Source organism: Hyla sarda, chromosome 5 (assembly GCF_029499605.1).
Source record: "Hyla sarda isolate aHylSar1 chromosome 5, aHylSar1.hap1, whole genome shotgun sequence".
In the NCBI taxonomy this organism is placed as follows: domain Eukaryota; kingdom Metazoa; phylum Chordata; class Amphibia; order Anura; family Hylidae; genus Hyla; species Hyla sarda.
The window spans coordinates 72,307,566-72,316,830 of NC_079193.1; the positions used below are offsets into that span (position 1 = coordinate 72,307,566).

The 9,265-nt window shown below is 42.9% G+C and overlaps 1 protein-coding gene and 1 long non-coding RNA gene across 2 annotated transcripts in view; one reads left to right on the forward strand and one right to left on the reverse strand.

Moving 5' to 3' along the window:
* The window catches only part of LOC130273230 (xin actin-binding repeat-containing protein 1-like), a 192,070-nt gene that overhangs the window by 76,380 nt on the left and 106,425 nt on the right, over positions 1 to 9,265 (forward strand). The window lies entirely within an intron of this gene.
* LOC130273231 (uncharacterized) overlaps positions 8,036 to 9,265 on the reverse strand; it is a 10,339-nt gene continuing 9,109 nt past the window's right edge. Inside the window, exon 3 of the long non-coding RNA XR_008843920.1 lies at positions 8,036 to 8,362. This is a non-coding gene — a long non-coding RNA (uncharacterized LOC130273231). The remainder of the gene's footprint in view (positions 8,363 to 9,265) is intronic.

Consider the following 9,265-nt stretch of genomic DNA (forward strand, 5'->3'; position numbering starts at 1 on the left):
GGTAACAATCACATTTGTACATTTATTAAATATACAACACACAATATAATACACAACATATTTAGATGGGGGGACCAACTGCAGGCGCCCCTGGTGACACTGAGGGACACTGCCTGACAGGGAGGGAAAGGTACAGGGAAACACCATCCCGTACTGGGACACCACACATACATAGAATGAACATATAGGTCTCTGCTGGATTTGCATATATCAGTTCCAGCATGATACATTTTCAACACAAAAACTGACCAACAACTGATGCCAAAACCTATGCAAAATGTACCAGTTGTCATTTTGCATTTTAATCATTTTTTACTACAAATGTAGAAATGAAAAAGACAAGACCATCTGTATCTGATGTTATACAAACATATTGTGGTCGAGCGGTAACTTCACAGTGATAGAAAGGAAACTGATAGTGGGAAATGAAAAGAAAAAATGAAATAAGATGCATTATACTCAAAGAAAGAAACTGAGACAGATGTGACCGAAAGAGACAGATGTTTATAAACACCTGTAACAGATTCCAAGAAGCGTTGTGTTCATCCTTCATATACGACCGATGCAGAAATTCATTATATGAGGAAGAGTTCCCATAACCTCTTTAGGAATAGGCATGGCCAAGCAATGCTTAAAGGGGGAACCTATTCAGTGAAACTAAATCTTGTTTGGGCAGCTAAAATAATAGTTAAAATATGTAGAGTAAATTAAAAACTTCTAATGTGTCACAGTGATCACTAAAAATAATGGGCAGAAATGCTCAGGTAAGTGCTGTGTGCCTTTGTTTCTTATCAGCTCTGCTTAGTGCCATGTACAGCTCATACAGCTTATATATACATGTGTATGTAAACAATCTAGAAATCCTTATTAAAACTGCCCATAAACATTGGATATCTGTAAGCTGAATGCTGGTTTAGCTGATAGCTATCTCTCCTGAACCCCATCCTACCCATACATATGCAGGCTTCGATTTCCTAAGTATAAGTCTTCTAACTGGGGAGAGGGGAGCGCTGCTCTCAGACTGCTCAGCTGATGACTTTTCTCCCTTCAGAACAAAAGGATTGGGTATGTTAAAAACCCAACTGCTGTCAGGGAAACATTGTCACCATATACATTAAAATAATGATTTATTTATATATAGCGCCAACATATTACACAGCAACTTACAAAGCTTGCTACCGTTCACATCAGTTCCTGTCCCTCTTAGGGGCTCATTATCAATACTCTGGAGTGTGGCAGGAAACCAGAGTACCCAGAAGAAATCCACAAAAACAGTCCAACCACTGAGCCCTCATTCTTTATTAAAGGAGTACTCTAGTGCTGACTATTCCTCCTCCGTTGTGCCCGGGCAGAAAAAAAAATGAAAATAAACTTTCACTCACCTTCCTGCGTTCCCTGGAGCGCTGCTACAACTGATCGTTCCTCCTATCCCGTCTTCTTCCTTCTTACGTGTGCACTGATTGTCAGCAATGTCCCGCCTTGGCCAGTGATAGGCTGAGCGCCGTGTGACGATCCATGCACAGGAAAAAGGCAGAAGATGGGACTGGAGGACCGATCAGCTGTAGCAGCGCTCTGGAACGCAGGAAGGTGAGTGAAAGTTTATTTTCATTTTTTTTTTTTTTCAGCACGGGCACAATGGGGCAGGAATAGTCTTCACTAGAGTACTCCTTTAAAGGGTAACCCTTAATGACTGGCAGCAAGTAAAGTACAATCCCATTGCTTGAAACTAGCAACAAAACTAACATGATCAGATGGACTGCCTGACATTTCTTAGGCTTGAATAGGACTTTTGGGTTGGGACGTCAGGCAGTCCGCCTGATTATGTTATTTTTGGTGCTAATCTCGGGATTCTAAGAAAAGAAGAACTGGAGGTCCAGCGCAACACTCGTGCAAAAATGATTCTCTTTATTGTTAGTATACACCCAAAACAGGACAGGTAATAACTGCAGACAGTAATGTGTATCCTGCAGAGAAAATGTACGATTATGAGCGGTTTCTCCCCTCGAAGCATGTCACTACTGTGTTTTTACTTTTATTGGGATGTGATTCTAATCCCAACAAAGAGAAGCGTTTCTGAACCTAGGTGAGCTGATTCTGGACTGTCTCTAGTCTTGGGATTGCACTTCTTGTCTCATCATATCCTGCTGCTGGCCTGAATGATTGTAACACTCTAAATGACCAACCAGTTCCATTGAAATTAACATGTTTGGACAATAGTCTTATGTGCATGGGAGCCATTAGTCTTTCTAAATAATTTCCCAAACAAAGAATAGCTGTTTGATATGGTTGCACACCTCTAGCCTTTGATAAAGCCAAATTATACTGGCGAAACGTCAGAGAGGATGGTGAAACAGTTTTAGCGCATCACTATTGTTGATCCATCCTATATACAAAAAATACAACAATTGTTGGGAAAGGAATATAATAAGTCCTACAAGGGACTAAACATCAGATTGTAAATGTGCAACGAATAAGACAATGACATAGTGGATGTAGTTTCAATATTCACCTGCCACCTAGTGGTAATTGAGCACAGTGCACCAGATATTTTAATGATCAATAAAAGTTAACATTTATATTAGGTGGGTCCTTAGTTAAGGGTTTCTTTTGGGGTTTAACCCTATAAGTGTGAGTGGTATTATGCTTGGCCCTAGGACCCTCTGGGTAATTTTTGGTGTTGTTTTTGTTTAGAGGGCAAAAATTACTCTCCATGCATCACTATTCCTTCCACAGAAAGCAACAATGTATTAAAATATTTTTTTTTTTTTTTTTGGTGCTGTTTTCACACTTATAGTATGTAAACGGTTGTATTTTTTTTTCACAATGGGCATTACGTCATAGGGGTATCATTGAAGCTGCAGCGGGTTCATTGTAATCCCACTTTTTACCTTAAATTGCAGGTGACACAATGTCCCTGTGGACCCCTAGGTTGTATACATTTCAAACCTTACAATGGGTGTGTGAATAAGGCCTTGCAGTTTTTGGTGCATTTTGTTTTAACCAAAGAAAGGAAGTCCAGGTTACTGCTGCACTATATCCTGACATGGTTTAGTGCAGGGGTGTAGCTATAGAGGTAGCAGTCACACTGGGGCCCTGGTGGCTAAGGAAGCCCCAAAGCAAATCTGCCCCATAAGAGACCAACATTATAATTGGCATATGGGGCTCTGTTGCAGAATTTGCATCGTGGCCCAGAAGCTACAAGCTACGCCTCTGGTTTAGTGCTAGGACATTGTGCGGCCACTGCACAATACACCCTGACTCGGAATGGTATCAGGACACAGTGTTATTCCAAACCATAATTACTCTCTTCATTTCTGGTCTGCTTTTTAGGTTGAGGTGCCACTGCACTGGGTCCTCCTGATTCTGTCCAGTGTAAGTATGGCACCCTGTCACCGGATGGCATCAGGACTCAATGTAACAGTGCCTCATAAGGCACAAGGAGCCTGGAAGTGAGGGAGGTAAGTAATACTGCTTGTTTTATTAAATGGGCACTGTCAGATACAAAAACATTTTATATGTTGCATATCTTGGCAAAAAATTTACTTTTCTGATATACTTCATAAGAAAATTTGATTTCCTTTTTATAGAAATCATGGCTTATAAAATTATGGCTTTGTCCAAGCTGAAGCACAGGCATGGGCAAAGTCTAGTAAGTGAGGGTGGGCTAGCAATCCTCTGTGCTTTCTCCTGTCTGATAGCACTCCTCTGTGCTCTCTCCTGTCTGATAGTACTCCTCTGTGCTCTCTCCTGTCTGATAGAGCTCTCTCCTGTCTGATAGTACTCCTCTGTGCTCTCTCCTGTCTGATAGCACTCCTCTGTGCTCTCTCCTGTCTGATAGCACTCCTCTGTGCTCTCTCCTGTCTGATAGGACTCCTCTGTGCTTTCTCCTGTCTGATAGTACTCCTCTGTGCTCTCTCCTGTCTGATAGTACTCCTCTGTGCTCTCTCCTGTCTGATAGTACTCCTCTGTGCTCTCTCCTGTCTGATAGTACTCCTCTGTGCTCTCTCCTGTCTGATAGGACTCCTCTGTGCTCTCTCCTGTCTGATAGGACTCCTCTGTGCTTTCTCCTGTCTGATAGTACTCCTCTGTGCTCTCTCCTGTCTGATAGGACTCCTCTGTGCTCTCTCCTGTCTGATAGGACTCCTCTGTGATCTCTCCTGTCTGATATGACTCCTCTGTGATCTCTCCTGTATGATAGGACTCATCTGTGCTCTCTCCTGTCTGATAGTACTCCTCTGTACTCTCTTCTGTCTGATAGTACTTCTCTTTTCTTTCTCCTGACAGTGCCCATTTAATAATGGCAGCTTTTGGGCTGCATAGACAGGAAAGGAAACAGTAGCAGATTAAATTATGGGCTCTTTGGATGGCAGAGGGACCCAGATCTAAACTGCCCATATTATAATCCACCAAGGTTAACAACTAAGAACAGCCGTTCCCAGGATTGGCATACAATTCTGTGGTAATCACGAGGGTGCTAGGAAATACCTTATCACTTTGTAATGCCAGGGCACTGTTAGCCTATACATGGTTCAAGGTTGGAGACAGCTTCTCCTGGGCCAGACACAGGAAGTAAAGGAACACACCGATGTCAGGTTATGGATAACTGTCTTTACTGAGCTGGTGCAGATGGTAATACACAGACAGTATGGTGCAAAGTGTAGAGGATGCAGCGTAACCCCTTGGGAGTCATGTCGCCTTGCTGGGACTTGTGGTGCTTTCACCCAATAAATTTATACTGACTTGAGAGAATTGAAGATTCATTCAGGTAGCTAGATTTCTGTGAAGGTCCTGTAGCTTTTTCCGCCAGGGCATGAACTTCCACCGTGCGGGTGATCCTTGCAGAATGACTGGATAATAAATATTTGTTCTGGGCCTTTGCTTTAGAGCTTCTCCACACACCTCACACCACACTTGTGCTCAGGCTTAGAGCACTAGAGTCAGTGGCATTGCTAGGGTTATTGTCACCCGATGCGATAGAAAATGATGTCACTCCATACCTACCCCCCACCCCAAAGTAAGTTTTTAGCCTGTTGTGACAGACACCACTGGTGTAATGCATTGTGAAAAATTCCAGTATAATAATCAAATCTACCAATTGCCACAGAATGGGAAAGCGCTAAAGAAGTTTTCCCCATTTAGTTTTCCCCATTTACCCCAAAACTACAGCTCCCAGAATTACTTAAAGGGGTTCTCCACTGGAAAACAGATTTTTTTTAAATCAACTGGTGCCAGAAAGTTAAACAGATTTGTAAATTACTTCTATTTAAAAATCTTAATCCTTTCAGTATTTATCAGCTGCTGTATGCTCCACAGGAAGTTATTTTCTTTTTGAATTTCCTTTCTGTCTGACCACAGTGCTCTCCGATGATACCTCTGTCCATGTTGAAAATGGGACACCACAATTCAGTAAACTACACACAATCCATTTTATTGGGCACTGTGCAATGCTTCATAACTTAAACAACCTTTAAAATTATCAGCGGTATCAATAGGTCAGGGTGAGAGAGAGAGGATAGCCTCTCCTGTATTCTCTATTATATTATAGCTGACACTTATTTATAAGTGCTATGTGTACTAAATCTGTACACTTGTGTGTCAAACTTAATATGTACTGTTAATTACTGCCTAACTGCTGGATAAAATCATTAGCTAGCCCCCCCCCCCCCCGACGTTTCGCTGAACGAATCAGCTTTGTCAAGGGCTATGGGGCTAGAGCCCTTGACAAAGCTGATTCGTTCAGCGAAACGTCGGGGGGGGGGGGGGGGTAGCTAATTATTTTATCCAGCGGTTAGGCAGTAATTAACATTACATATTAAGTTTGGCACAAAGTACATATTAAGTTTGACACACAAGTGTACAGATTTAGTACACAGCACTTATAAATAAGTGTCAGCTATAACATAATAGAGAATACAGGAGAGGCTATCCTCTCTCTCTCACCCTGACCTATTGATACCGGTGATAATTTTAAATGTATGCCATTAGGGTATATATGTAATTCAATTTTAGTATTGGCACCTAATAAAGTATTACATTTTATGGGGGGGTTCTAGTAACGGTTGTTCCCGCAAGGTGTTTCACCCCTTAAATTTTGTTTATGAATTATTGCCCTGGAACCTTCAGGGATCTTCATTTTGTTTTATGCTTCATAACTTGTCCAGAAGGGCTTCCCCCGGTTGCTGGTTGTCTCTGTAGCCCAACCTCAGGAAAGGTAAGTGCTAGACAGGGATTATTCAAAATGGACAACCCTTTAAAGAGCTAATTGACCAATTTACACAGTTTTGGACTGTGGTAAGTAACATGAACACTTAGCACTTGTTCGCACTGCAGGATTTTCACAGGAATCCCTGCATATTTTGCATGAAATTTGATAAACATTGGAAAAAATGCCCCATTCAGTATGTTCATTCTTTCAGTGGAATTATCACTGTATACATTTTGTTGCGAAAATTTCACAGTGTTAAATGTGAAGGAATCCCATTAAAATCAATGGTAGTCTGATACGAGCTGAATCCACAGAGAATTTACTCTTGGAAATTACAGGCAGAATTTCCGTAGTGTGAATGTGCCATTAGCGAGAAGCCTCAGATCCTCACAAACACAGCCCTATGCAGGTTACAACCCAACCCATGACTTCAGTGCTACACAGAGAATTCACAGTAGAGAGTAACGCGGCACTGCGTAAAACGATGGAAGTACAGGAATGAATGAATGGTAGTGGTGCTCTGATGTAGATAGCAATGTTCATATATATTCAGGAAGAAAAGGAAAACATCGGCAACTCACCAATTCAGCTGAATGTATTCTTCTTTATTGAAGTATACTGTTACGCCGAGCGCTCCGGGTCCCCGCTCCTCCCCGGAGCGCTCGCGGCGTTCACCTTGTCGCAGCGCCCGCTGACCGGGAGCGCTGCATTAATGTCACCGGCGGGGATGCGACCCACGCAGCGGGACGCGCCCGCCCGCGGTTCGCATCCCAGTCTCCTTACCCATCCTGTCCTCCGTCGGCTCAGTCCCGGCGCGCGCGGCCCCGCTCCCTAAGACGCGCGCCGGCTCTCTGCGATTTAAAGGGCCAGTGCGCCTCTGATTGGCGCCTGGCCCAATTAGTGATTACACCTGTGCCCTCTCTATATAAACTCACTTCCCCTTCCCAGCATTGCCAGATGTTGTTGCCCTTGTGCCAGTGAAAGCGTTCCTTGTATGTCCCAAGCAAGTGTTCCAGACCCTCTGCCGTTGCCCCTGACTATGATCCTTGCTGCCTGCCCTGACCTTCTGCTACGTCCGACCTTGCTCTTGCCTAATCCCTTGTACCGCGCCTTTCTCAGCCATCAGTTGGGGTTGAGTCGCTATCGGGTGGAACGACCTGGGGGTTACCTGCCGCTGCAAGTCCATCCCGCTTTGCGGCGGGCTCTGGTGAAAACCAGTAACCCCTTAGACTCCGTTCCCCTGGTACGGCCCACGTCATCACCTCACTGACACAGAGGATCCACCACCAGTATCCTCACAGTATCCGGATCCTGACATATACTCACATACACATATTAGATGGAAGAGGGTAGTGGGGGGACATTGATGAGCGACCGAGCTCCGTTTCGCACGACTGGCGTGCGAAACGGAGCTCGGTCGCTCATCACTGTCCCCCCACTACCCTCTTGCATCTAATATGTGTATGTGAGTATTAGAGATGAGCGAACTTACAGTAAATTCGATTTGTCTCGGCTCGGCAGTTGATGACTTTTCCTGCATAAATTAGTTCGGCTTTCAGGTGCTCCTGTGGGCTGGAAAAGGTGGATACAGTCCTAGGAGACTCTTTCCTAGGACTGTATCCACCTTTTCCAGCCCACCGGAGCACCTGAAGGCTGAACTAATTTACGCAGGATAAGGCATCAACCGCCGAGAAGTTTCTGACGAATCGAATTTAGTGTAAGTTCGCTCATCTCTAGTGAGTTTACTTCAATAAAGAAGAATACATTCAGCTGAATTGGTGAGTCGCGGATGTTTTCCTTTTCTTCTTGAATATATATGCTACACGGAGAATCATGACTATAAAGAACTGCAATATGGTTCCTCTATAAGTCACTGTAGGCTGGTTGTAGGTTTGTGTAGTATCTTGTGTTGTGAGGCTAACAGCTGCTTTGTATAAAAACACTTGCGGTACTGTATATTGTTCTTGGGGTCTAGTATTTCGGCTCTCTTGACAATGCTGTAAGTAAATAACTCGGCTACAGTTGTTTAACAACTGAACAAGCTGCATGGGGGCAACCACCCACTTTGACACTGTAAACAGTTTCCCTGCATGAGAAGTCTCTGGTGTGAAAGTTGGAGGAATTGTTGAGAAAAGCGGCACTCCCCGTATACAGCATCTGTTGATAATAAATGGGCAGCAGTCAAAACAAGCAACATTCCACGTGGAGCAGCCTGACAAGCATTATACATTGGCAAGAAAGCTGCTATTTGTCTTACTGTCATAATGTCATTCTATAAAATATATACTACTCAGGATGGAATGTATATTTCATAGTATAAAGTATGTAACGCTCTGAGCACAGCCTAGAGGATGGAGCCGTGAAGAGAGGAGAATTGTGTTATGACAGGTGCTAAAGTAAATGAAATGCATTGGAGCAGATTATAGATAGATAGATATGAGATATATATAGATAAATACAGTAGATGATAGATAGTTAATATATAGCTAACAGATATGAGGTAGATATTGTAGATAGATAGATAGATAGATAGATAGATATTGTAGATAGATAGATAGATAGATAGATAGATAGGAGCAGCGCATCCAAAATATAAAGGGAATAGTTGCGAGGGGTGCACGTAGGTATGGGTGCCAGCTGGATAATTGTGGATAAATGCAGCACTCCGGACGGCAGGGAAATCCAATAAAGTGGAGTTCATTGCATGGTGCATATAAATACGTACAACGTTTGAGTGACCTCACGCCACCATTTTCACTTCATTAATAGATACATAAATATGAGATTTATACATAAATAGATAATAGATAGTTAAAAACATTTTTTTAAATCAACTGGTGCCAGAAAGATAAACATATTTGTAAATTACTTCTATTTAAAAATCTTAATCCTTCCAGTACTTATCAGCTGCTGTATGCTCCACAGGAAGTTCTTTTCTTTTTGAATTTCCTTTCTGTCTGACCACAGGGCTCTCTGCTGACAACTATGCCCATTTTTGGAACTGTCCAGAGTAAGAGAAAATCCCCATAGCAAACCTCTCTTTCTCTGCACAGTTCCTGA